The sequence below is a fragment of the Leucoraja erinacea genome, chromosome 3 (genome assembly GCF_028641065.1).
Source record: "Leucoraja erinacea ecotype New England chromosome 3, Leri_hhj_1, whole genome shotgun sequence".
Lineage (NCBI taxonomy): Eukaryota > Metazoa > Chordata > Chondrichthyes > Rajiformes > Rajidae > Leucoraja > Leucoraja erinaceus.
Genome location: NC_073379.1, coordinates 84,863,086 through 84,875,590, shown reverse-complemented (window position 1 = coordinate 84,875,590; position 12,505 = coordinate 84,863,086). Strand labels below are relative to the sequence as shown.

The following is a 12,505-nucleotide window of genomic DNA, read 5'->3' as shown; positions in this document are numbered from 1 at the left end:
CCGCAGCTGATCGCTCCACAGTCCCGCAGCTCCGCAATGTTTTCCTCAGCGATCTTCAGCTCACCAGAGCTCCAGCGCGGCGACCCGGGCAAGGCATCGCCCGCTCCGCGATAGCGCTCCAGTGCTGTGCCGCCGCCGAAGCCGAGGTTCTGGGCGGACCCCGACAGGAAACGCCGCTCCAGGCCCGCTGGTAGGCTGCGAGGACGGGTCGAAGCTGCAGCCTGGAGAAAAGCTGCCTCTCCGACCAGGTAGGGACCCTGAAAGGTAGTTCTCCCCCCCCACCCTCCACATAAAAAAGTCTAGACCTCCAAACAAAACACTTTAACTAACTGAAATAAAAATAAAAAGATGAAAAGACAGACAGCTGCTGGCTGGGCAGCCATGCACAGGACAGCGCCCCCTACTTGTAGTGCTTGTTGGTAGTTGCTCCGCCTAATATGCGATTTATATTACCAAGATCTTGCTTACGTAATTTAGTCTGAGTAGCTGCTAGTTGCTGTAATGTCCTGCAGACCAATGCTGTAAGTGGACTTTAATAAATATGTGGTGCATCTTGACGTCTGTATGACTCGACTCATTACATGGTGTCAGAAGTGGGATTCAAACCCATGCCTCCAATCGAAGACAAGAAATCAGCCATCCACTCCCTCCTCCTTTCACTGGTGAAGTGACTGGGGAGGGGACAGGGAATGCGACCGGGGACGGCACCAGAGACCTGCCGGGTTGAGGTGGTGAAGTAGGCGAACTGGGCGCTGCACACCGTGGAGAGGGTCGTAAATCTGTCAACTTAATTGATAAGTGTTTGGTGCCAGGATACAGCTTCATTCTACATCTCAGCCTCCCTTTCCTGCTATCTCTGGGAGATGGATTTTCAATCTCTCTGCAAGGCCTTTTACAAATATTACAGAACAAAGGTAAATTTACAACTTCAGACCATTACCTCAAAAGTACAGCATCTCGATCCCTTATCTCAACCTCATTATAATTTAACATAGCCAAAGCTAACCACAGAGTCTATTATCTCTAAGCCTTGAATTCTGTCTCAAATTCAGCATAAACAGCCACAACTCGTCATCTTTATGTCACATTCAGAGCTCAATAATGTGCCATGGAGAAAGAGCTGATGACCTCTGGCCTAAGAAGAGGCCCTATTCAGCTATCCATTCTTCAATACAAAATCATATCAAAATCAATTTAACTTAGAAGCTGTGTAATTCGGCAAACTCATATAATTAATGTTATAATTGCCTCAAAGCAATAAACTAAGTTATGCAGGTTCAGATTACTGTTTCTATGTTTTGATTCATCTGTGTGTGTTTCTCTGTACTTTTTCTTTAGGATACATGTGTTTCTGAAAACCTTAAGCTTTTCTTACATCCCAACATAGGTTCCTCACATGAAAGTTACTATCCGAGCAATTCTATTATATAATATTTCCTCATTGGGGAAAAGATTTACTAGGAATCTGAGGGATAACTTTTTCACGCAAAGGGTGATGGATGTATGGAATGAGCTGCCAGAGAAGGAAGTTGAGGCTGGGACGATCCCAACATTTAAGATACAATTAGACAGGTACATGGATAGGTTGGGTTTGGAGCAATATGGACCAAACGTGGGCAGGTGGGACTAGTGTAGCTGGGATATGTTAGGCGGTGTTGACAAGTTTGTCAAAGGGCCTGTTTCCACGCTGTATCATTCCATGACTCTATTGATGGTTGGCAAGGTGAGACGGGCAAATGTATATCGGCTAATCTCAAATGGCTTATGGCGGAGCATGATTTTTGTGATATTCCATTTGGTTGCCAGACTGCAGGCCTCCACTGCTGGGTACTCTGACCCAATTCAGTGCCTCGTTGTGCTGACCGTGTACTCTAACATTGGATTATGACGTTCTATCCATGACACTGGTTCAGTTGCTATTCCTGGATCTGCTTTCCTTATTTAAAATTGAAGATTAATTAAGCAGGATTCAAATCTGCATTATCCTTTGCCTTCAATCTCCTCTGTCTGTCACAAGCTGATTGCTTTAAAAAAAAAAGTGAAGGTCTGAACACTTTGGCCTTTTGCATTTGTCGTTATTTCTGTTGATACGAACTGGCGGATGATGCTTTTTGAAAACAATTGTGTTGCTTTATAATACTTAGCAAATTCCACTTCAATTTTCTTTCCTTGTTGGTTATTTATAGCGAGAACTTGTACAATATGCCAGTAGCCCTTTTGATACCTTATTCAAGTGAAAATTCTTCATATGACTGAAGAGACAGTTATTTTACAATGGAGAACAAACCTTGCCATGTTTATATTGTCATCAATGTGCCCACTTTGCAACCATCAACTGTGTAGTTTTTAGAAATAAAACTCAATGAAAATTTGGCTAAAAATGAAACAAGTACCCAAGTTTTGTTGTGATGCCGTTTGTCAGGACAGTTAAATGCTTACTGTGTAGAAGGTGCAAATCAATTATTCTGGGTGAAATTATTTACGAGTGATACTTTTGTTTCTTTATGATCAGGAAGATGACAGTTTCATGGGCTTCAATTAAAATTAGTGGATCTCTGCCTAGAATAGTAAATATTTCTTGATATAGACAGTGACTGCATATTTCAGGCACTATCATAACATTTAAGAAACATTTGGACAGAAACATGGATAGGATAGGGTTCGGGAGTTATGGGCCAAAAGCCGGCAGGTGGGACTCATGTAGACAGGGCAGGCGTAGGAATGAATGCAAATGCTGGTTTTAACTGAAGATACACACAAAATGCTGGAGCAGGATATGCAGCATCTCTGGAGAGAAGGAATGGGTGACGTTTCGGGTCGAGACCCTTCTTCAGGACATGTTGGTCGCGTGGGTACATTGGGCCCTAGGGCCTGTTTGCACGCTCCATGACTATGATATTCGATTGTGTTCTGATTGTCATGGGCAGGTTACACTATCCTGCACCAAATCCTTTGGTAGCTTAACTGTGATGAATTGATGATGGGCATGTGTTTGAGATAGAAGGTGAGATGGGCAAGGGAAAAACCCATTCCTAAACTCCCAGTTTACTTCCATTGAAGATAGAAAGAATGGATGGACATGCACTCCACAGAATTATTAGCCCCACCACCCACTCAACAATCCACTTGTTCCAAAGGTCCACGTTGATCAACTCTGGCCTCTTAATTCCTTAAATTCAAGGTTAGTTATTGTCACATGCACTAATTAAGGTACAGTGACATTTGAGTTAAATTCATCATTCATACATCATCGCTGAAAACATTAGCGACGCAGCGGTGTTGGTTTCCGACGGGAATGATGACGGACGCACCACACATCTGTCCTCCAGTTCCTGCGGACTTCTGCCGCTGGAAGTATAGGATTTTGGTGTGTGTGCTTTATCATCATTCCTTATAACGCTATGTACGACAGTGATCGCAACCTCCACAAAGTGTGGATGGCCGTTGGCTTGCTAGAAGCTCATCCGCCCTTTGACAGGTCTTGTTTTGGTCCTGCTTGGGTCCACAGCCCCCTCCTCACCTGGCAAACTAAGTGGGGGAGACGGTTTAGTCACCGACTATCCGACCATGGAGCAGGTAGCACATTGGCGAGGCAGCCATTGCTGGCGCCATGCGTCTTGTGTCAGTTTGTACTCTTCAATTTCAGAGTTGTTAACAAAATATTAATGTTAATCTTGGCGGTGGCACTGGGATTGAGTTGCTGGGGTTGCCCTGCCCAGACGATGTTATCAATGCCCACTGCTGCTTTTTGCTGCTGCAGGGCATTTGAGTGGTGTCTGATCCATTCGAACTGCTGCAGGACCACCTGCACTGGCACTTCAATCCGGCACTTCCACCGACACTTCAATCCGGCCACATCAACCTCCAAATGCACTGTTCATCACATTTACAGCCACTGCCAAACCTCTGTGCCCCATGCCGTTCCCAGCAGCCGAACTAGGAACACCCAGAATGTATCAGAGGGAGCTGGCAATAATTTGCCATGTGAATAACAATCAGTTTGTGAATGTGGTGTGATCTTTTGGATTGTGGTAAAATGTTTTGAATTAATTTGGAACGTGCATGTACCTTACAAAACTAGATTTTTCTATAAACCTTTCTTTAAAGGGTGTGCTGATCATTTTAAATTTAGTGTGGGATGCAAGGCTTTGCAGGCATCCCTGAGTATGGTATGACATTTGGCAGCTTAGAGGTTATGCTGATCATCTGGAGAATGACCATAAATCATAATCGAATATAAAACATAATTGAAAAAACTGGTACCAATAAATCTGATCTAAAGCCTATTGCCCGGGCTTGATCACGCTGCATGTAACTCCAGCGTCACACTTGTGTGGTTAATCTGACGATCATCTAAAATGTCTGAGCAAGCAAACATTGACCTTTCTTGAGACTCTCACTTCATGAGAATAGTTTAAAAAATATATTATGCTGCTCTCTAATTTGAAGCTTAACAACACAGCCACACCATTGTTCTGTTCAAGGGGGGCAGTTTGCATAGGCTTCTGGATGGCATAATGGTTGGGCAGTATGCACAATACAAAGTCTGATTTGTTTGCTTTTCTGTGCTGTGTTTTATATGATCTTGGGCAGGGGATAATTTGCTCTCTGTTCCTGAACTAATCCAGTTTGGATTAAGGCTGATCATTGTTCAGGAATTGCAGATGAGCAAAATGGTTACAATCGAGGCTTGAGTTGACTTTTTTTTAATGTCGGAGGGTTTCTGGGCTGCTTTGGGTTTACATCGCCTTGCTTCTGCCATCTGCAAATGTCACCCTTTTTGCCGATTCCACCTGTTACAAGATTACTGTTGGTGCATTGAATTTATATTTCTGCCAAGGTTGGTGTAGAGATTCATTTTATTTGTGCTGGAAATAATGAAATACATTAGTTCATATTACTGCAGCCGAAGCGTTGTGACATTACATAATGCAGTGTGATTTAGTGCAGAAGTCTTGATGGACACGTGCATTAGAAATTGGCGTTTACCACACTGGTTTATATCACCATAAGGTGTGAGAAGTGGAACCATGCTGTTTGATTGGCATGAACAATATAAAGGAGTGCATATAGTGCAAATAACAAAAAGAGCACCAAACTTGCCCATCCACTCGGCCCCTGAAGCACTGCCTGTAACAACTTTTGGCAAAGTCTGATTCATCATAGGTCCCCCGCCACCTGAGAACCTACACTATGACAATGGAAGTGACCCTTCTTCCCGCAGACTGAACAGGGATAGAGTATTTGTTATCTATTGCCTCTCACCCTGCTTGCCTCCACATCCAACACATGGTCGGTGAGGGCGCTGCGAGACTGCTGCCCTGCCAGCAGCGTGTTCGTCATTTCTTCTACTTTTGTTTTCTTTAGTTCCATATGTGTGTTTTAGTGTCTCTTGGTGTGTCTTGTGTGGGGGTGGTGAGGGGAGGTGAGGCGGGAAACGCTTTTGGTCGCCTCCTCTACGGAGAGACGTCTTTTCCCATGTCGCCTCTCTTGTGGCCTAACACCATGGATTGGTGCAGCCTTTCCCAGAGTCGGGCCCGCAGTTTCAGCAGCGGACGCAGCGTGGACATTACATCACGGAGCTTGCGAGCCCTTGCCGGTTGCCAGAGGGGCGTGTTCCGATCGCTAGCCCGCGGACTGTTACAGCCTGAATCCACGGTCTGTGGAGTTTCTAGCCGCGGGTGCGGCGTGGACTTACCATCTGGAGCGGGATCCCTGTAGAAGAGCTCCGACCGCCGGCCTGCGGCTTACAACTTCCTGAAGCTGGGGTCCCCGGTAGGGAAGCGCCGATTTGGGACTTACCATCCCGATGAGAGGGCCTGTACGTCTGGCCGCCCGCAGCGGCGACTGCGGAGGTTTATGGCCCCGACCACGGGGGAACAATGGAGGAGGACTGACTGTACTTTGTGCCTCCCACCACAGTGAAGAATGCTGTGGTGGATGTTTGTGTTACATTTTTATTGTGTATTGTGTGTTCTCTTTTGCTGCTGGCAAAATTAATTTCACTGCACTTTATTGTGTATGTGATGAATACATCTAATTGATTGATTGATTGATTCTCTGACATTTCTGCCACCTTCATGTTCTATCTTTGCACATTTCACCTTTTCTCTTTCTTGCTTTTTCTCCTTTCCTTTCTTCCAACTATAACTAAAAGTTAAAATTGAAGCTGTACAATAACTCTATTTCATGTGGTTCTATTTTTGTACATTTGCTTCTAATAAAAAAAATAAAAAAATAAAAAAAACATGTTCCCATCATCAGTCACAACGTCTCCACCCCTCTTTGCTTTCCGCAGAGACTATTCTTTCTCGGCGATTCACTAGTTCGCTCATCCCGCCCCTTCCTCAGACACTATCTGCAGGAGGAGCAAGACTCGTCCTTGCACCACCTCCCTCACCTCCATCCAGTGACCCAAACAACCCTTGCAGGCGAGACAGATGTTTACATGCACCTCCTCCAACCATGTCTATTGCACTGTGTGCTTTCGATGTGGCTGCCTAGACAAGGCAACCACTTGTCCTTTGTTCTCCAGGGCCAGCTGAGAGCTCTCAGTTGCAAGCCCCTTCAATTCTCTTATCCAGTCCCGTACCAACTCATCAGCCCTTGGCCTCCATTGCCAGAGTGAGGCAGCACACAAACTCGAAGGTGGGCACTTCATATTTGGACCAAAACATGAACAGCTTTTGGAATTGCTTGTTAGAAATAATAGTTTTAGCACGAGAGCCCATTGTTTCCCTATCAAAACGTGAGAATGATGGCATATCCATATGTCCCTTTACTCAGCTATTGCCTGCATTTTAACAATGAAATATCACCGTGTTCCTTTGCCTGTTACACTGATAATCTTTATCTACATAATTTTTAGAAAGTGAGTGACATTTGTCTTGTAAACCTTTTTTTCTTTTATGATTTTGGATAAACCCACTGTGGCGAAATGGATTACCAATTGGTTGAAATAAATGGATCTTAGATTATGAAAGGTAGACAAAAATGCTGGAGAAACTCAGCGGGTGAGGCAGTATCTATGGATCGAAGGAATAGGTGACATTTTGGGTCGAGACCCTTCTTCAGACTTATGGGGGGGGGGGGTGGGGGGGGAGGAAGAAGAAAGGAAGAGGTGGAGACAGTGGGCTGTGCGAGAGCTAGGAAGGAGGGAGAAAGCAAGGACTACCTGAAATTGGAGAAGTCAATGTTCATACAGCTGGGGTGTAAACTACGCAAGCGAAATATGAGGTGCTGTTTCTCGAATTTACAGTGGGACTCACTCTGGCCATGGACGAGACCCAGGACAAAAAGTTCTGATTTGGAATAGCAGGGGGTTGAACTGCTGAGCCACTGGGAGATCAGGTTGGTTAATGCGAACTGTGCGGAGGTGTTGGGCGAAGCAACCGCCAAGCCTGCGCTTGGTCTCACCGAGAAAGACTGCTTAGGTCCTTGGATGGAGTCAATGGGGGAGGTAAAGATAGTGAGGTTTAGAAATGGTAGGGAGATGTCGGAAATGGTCCAGGTGAATTTGAGTGCCGGATGGAAGTTAGTGGGCAATGGTTATCTCCATTGCAGGTAACAGACTACTGACCGACATCTACTACAAACCCCATGGCTGACTCCCATGGCTATCTGGACTACACTTCTTCCCACCCTGCTTCCTGTAAGGATTCTACCCCCTACTCCTAATTCCTCCGTCTACGCTGCATTTGCACCCAAGATGAGGTGTTCCAAACCAGGGCATCGGAGGTGTCCTCATTCTTTAGGAAATGGGGGTTAGAAACATAGAAACATAGAAAATAGGTGCAGGAATAGGCCATTCGGTCCTTCGAGCTTGCACCGCCATTCAATATGATCATGGCTTATCATCCAACTCGGTATCCTGTACCTGCCTTCTCTCCATACCCCCGGATCCCTTTAGCCACAATGGCCACATCTAACTCCCTCTTAAATATAGCCAATGAACTGGCCTCAACTACTTTCTGTGGCAGAGAATTCCAGAGATTCACCACTCTCTATGAAAAATGTTTTTCTCATCTCGGTCCTAAAAGATTTCCCCCTTATCGTTAAACTGTGACCCTTTGTTCTGGACTTCCCAACATCGGGAACAATCTTGCTGCATCTAGCCTGTCCAACCCCTTAAGAATTTTTGTAAGGAGTTGGACAGGTCCCCCTCTTCCACTATAGATGAGGCTCTCACCAAGGCCTCTTCTATATCCCGTAGCTCCGCTCTCACTCCCCACCCCCCCCACTCGTAACAAGGGCAGAGTCCCCCTTGTCCTAACCTTCCACCCTACCAGCCTTCACATACAACAGATAATCCTCCGACATTTTTGCCACCTCCAACGGGATCCCACCACTGGCCACATCTTTCCATCTCCTCCCCTTCCGGCTTTCTGCAGAGACCTCTCCCTCCGTAACTCCTGGTCAATTCATCCCTTCCCACCCAAACCACCCCCTCCCCTGGTACTTTCCCTTGCAACCGCAGGAAATGCTACACTTGTCCTTTACCTCCCCCTTGACTCCATCCAAGGACCTAAGCAGTCTTTCCAGGTGAGGCAGAGGTTCACCTGCACTGCCTCCAACCTAATCTATTGCATCCGCTGCTCTAGGTGTCAACTGCTCTACATCGGTGAGACCAAGCGCAGGCTTGGCGATCGCTTCGCCCAACACCAACGCACAGGATGCATTAACCTTTTTTTAATTTTCAAAATAGACTTTATTCGAGAAATAAATATATACAATACATGATCCTTACAAAACTCCATCTGACATTCTCGGAGGCTATACATACATACAATACAGTTTCCCCAAATCACAAATTTATCCCCACACCCTTACCACTCATGCGGCCCTTGGGGAGTGAGCATGGAGCTGCATGAGAGCGGAGCTGCTCTCCCTGGTGAGAGCCTCATCTATAGTGGCCCACTGGCGTGGAATCCCTTTCCTTATTTTGAGGGGCGTCTCCGCCACACCCTGCCCCCCATGTACAGCAGCGGAAGGACCCTAGACTGTGGTCCTCCCCCATCGAGCCTTGGCGTTGACTGCACCGGGCTTCAGTGCGTCCCTCAGCACGTACTCCTGCAGTCTGCAGCGGGCCAGTCGGCAACATTCCCCGACGGACATCTCGCTGGCCATCAAGGTGGCCAACAATGCTCGGGCAGACCAAAGAGCGTTTTTCACCGAGTTGATGACCTTCCAGCAGCACTTGATGTCAGTGTCTGATTGCGTCCCTGGGAACAGTCCGTAAATACGCAATAACCAACCTGATCTCAGTACTTCAACTCCCCCTCCCATTCCGAATCCGGCCTTTCTGTCCTGGGACTCCTCCATGGCCAGAGTGAGTCCCACCTCAAATTGGAGGAGTAGCACCTCATATTTCGCTTGGGTAGTTTACACCCCAGTGGTAGGAACATTAACTTCTCCAATTTAAGGTAGTCCTTGCTTTCTCCCTCCTTCCCCACCCCACCCACCCCTTCCCAGCCCTCCCTCAGCCCACTGTCTCTACCTCTTCCTTTCTTCTTTCCGCCCCTCCCCTACCCCCACCCCCACATCAGTCTGAAGCAAAGATCTTAGAGCGGAGCAAGATGGTTTACTCCACAAAAAAGGCGTAGTAGATGATGGGTAATCTTCAGCGCCATTTCCGTAACCGGCTTCCATCATGGCGTCGAGCTAATTCATGGAGATTCTGCTTTATCAGGCAGAGAGATTAAAGGATAGACACAAAATGCAGCGGGTCAGGCGGCATTTCTGGACAAAAAGGAATAGGTGACATTTCGGGTCGAGACCCGTCTTCAGACTGAGTGAGAGGAAAGAGGAACTCAAACCATCCACCTCCCCCCCCCCTCCCCCACCTCCCTCCGACACGGACACGGAGCGATCGCCGCCCCCCCCCCCCCCCCTTTTTTTTTTTTGTTAAACATCTATTTCCTTCCAGTGTTTTTTAAATTTGCCCCTTACCATTTCCGTACTTTTTCAATAGCTGTCATGACTCGTTTGATGTCATCCTTCACCCTGCTCCTGGTCTCCACCTGCACCGATCTGCCGACATGCTGTGTGTGTGTGAGTTTGTTTGGCGGAGTCTGAGGGGAGAAACGCCGGCACCAAGTGCGAGCGAACGCGCGGACAGACGGACGAAAGCAACGATCATAGAATGGAATAGGTGACATTTCGGGTTGAGACCCTTCTTCAGACTGAGTCAGGGGAAGGAGGAACCAGAGATATAGACGGTACTAAGGACAAATGAATGGAAGAAAAGCCTATATCTCCCGTTTCCCTTTCCCTTGACTGTCAGTCTGAAGAAGGGTCTCGACCCGAAATGTCACCTATGCCGCTCTATGATCTTTGCTTTTGTCCGTCTGTCCACGCGTTCGCTCGCTCTTGGTGCCGGCACTTCTCCCCTCAGACTCCGCCAAACACACACACACATAGCATGTCCGGCAGATTGGTGTGGGCCGAGACCAGGAGCAGAGCGAAGGATGACATCAAATGGGTCATGGCAGCTATCGAAAAAGTCGACCCGAAATATCACCTAGTCCTTTTCTCCAGAGATGCTGCCTGATCTGCTGATTTACTCCAGCCTTTTGTGTCTGTCCGGTTTAAACCGGCATCTGCAGTTCCTCCCTGTACAAGGTATGTGCCAGTTTTGTGTGTATTAGCGTGTGTCCAGTCAGATTTGGCTTCCAGTTAGATTAACATTCACGCAAGTTTCCACACACACACTTACTTCAGCAAATGGTGACCAAGACAGTGCTGACAGTGATGGGGGAAATTGATGAGGGTTTACTGCATTTAAAAATAAAATAAAAAAAAAACATTTAAAACATTTAAAAACACACAAACTGTTCCCCCGCAACGCTCAATGCACTGCGAGAGGCATAACTGAAGTCGGGTTGGGCTTACTGAAATGGCGGAAGTTACGCTCCAGTGCGTACTACACGTCAGTCTGTTGGATTTCACAGGAGTGGACCATCTTGCTCTGCTCTAAGATCTTTGGTCTGAAGAAGGGTCTCAATTCAATTCAATTCAATTCAACTTTATTGTCATTACACAGATACAAGTATAGGTACAACGAAATGCAGTTTAGTGTCTGGTCATAGTCATAGTGCAAGATAGGGAAAAAAAAAATACAGAACAAACATACATTAGAGTAAGAAGAGTACTGGTTAACAATGTGGATGGAGAGACCAAAGATATCTAGCGACGGGACTCCGAGTTCAGCAATGTAAGTGTGTTGTTGAAAAAGCTGTTCCTCATCCTGCTAGTCGACCCTAAACATCACCTATTCCTTCGCTCCACAGATGCTGCCTTACCCGCTGAGTTTCTCCAGCATTTTTGTCTACCTTTGATTTTTCCAGCATCTGCGGTTATTTTTTAAACATTTGGTCTAAGATTATGAAGTTTATTTTTATGAATGATCAATTATTGTTAAGGGCTTGGACACACTAGAGGCAGGAAACATGTTCCCGATGTTGGGGGAGTCCAGAACCAGGGGCCACAGTTTAAGAATAAGGAGTAAGACATTTAGAACGGAGACGAGGAAACACTTTTTCTCACAGAGAGTGGCGAGTCTGTGGAATTCTCTGCCTCAGAGGGCAGTGGAGGCAGGTTCTCTGGATGCTCTTAAAAATAGCAGAGTCAGAGGATATGGGAAGAAGGCAGGAATGGGGTACTGATTGGGGATGATCAGCCATGAATGGCAATGCTGGCTCGAAGGGCCAAATGGCCTGCTCCTGTGTCTATTGTCTAATTTAGCAGCCACAACTTTTACTGTGCTATTTTTGTTTCTTAGCTGTTTTCTCTGACATCAAGTTTTTGCATAATTTATTAAAACCTTTTAACATGTCGATTGTCGAGGTTTCAGGGAAGGCCTCTGTGATATGCCGTGTGCGTAATTAATCGATGATGATGTAATGATCGTAACCTATCATTACTAAGAATGGATTAGGATGAGATTCTGAAGGATTACCCATTTAGTACTTCTGAGGATTGCAAAATGCTTCAACCTTGTTTGCTGTGCTCCCTCAATGAAGCCGCCACTTCCTGTACATTGCTTAATTATGCACGTAGTTAGTTGTAGATGGGTGTGGAAGAAATGTAGAGCTTCAGTATGTGTAGGAAAGAACTGCAGATGCTGGTTTAAATTGAAGGTGGACACAAAATGCTGGAGTAACTCAGCGGGACAGGCAGCATCTCTGGAGAGAAGGAATGGGTAACGTTTTGGGTCTGAAGAAGGGTCTCAACACAAAACGTCACCACCCATTCGTTCTCTCCAGAGATGCTGCCTGTACTGCCCGCTGCAGTTACTCCAGCATTTTGTGTCTACCTTAGAGCTTCAGTATGATGCATTGCTGTGGTTCCTTTATCTCATCCTAATGCATTTCCTTTCTCAGGATGGCAAGTAGCTGTAGCTTCACTCGGTTGACACAAGTGCAGTGAGGTTAGAGGCACAATGAAGACCTTGGTTGCAGCAGCAACACGGGCACAAATTTAGACAACACACTGAACATAAATGATA

General features: G+C 46.3%; 1 protein-coding gene across 11 annotated transcripts in view; it reads left to right on the top strand.

Annotated features, from left to right (window-relative positions):
• Nucleotides 1-12,505, top strand: part of LOC129695798 (casein kinase I) — a 207,850-nt gene that overhangs the window by 87,787 nt on the left and 107,558 nt on the right. The window lies entirely within an intron of this gene.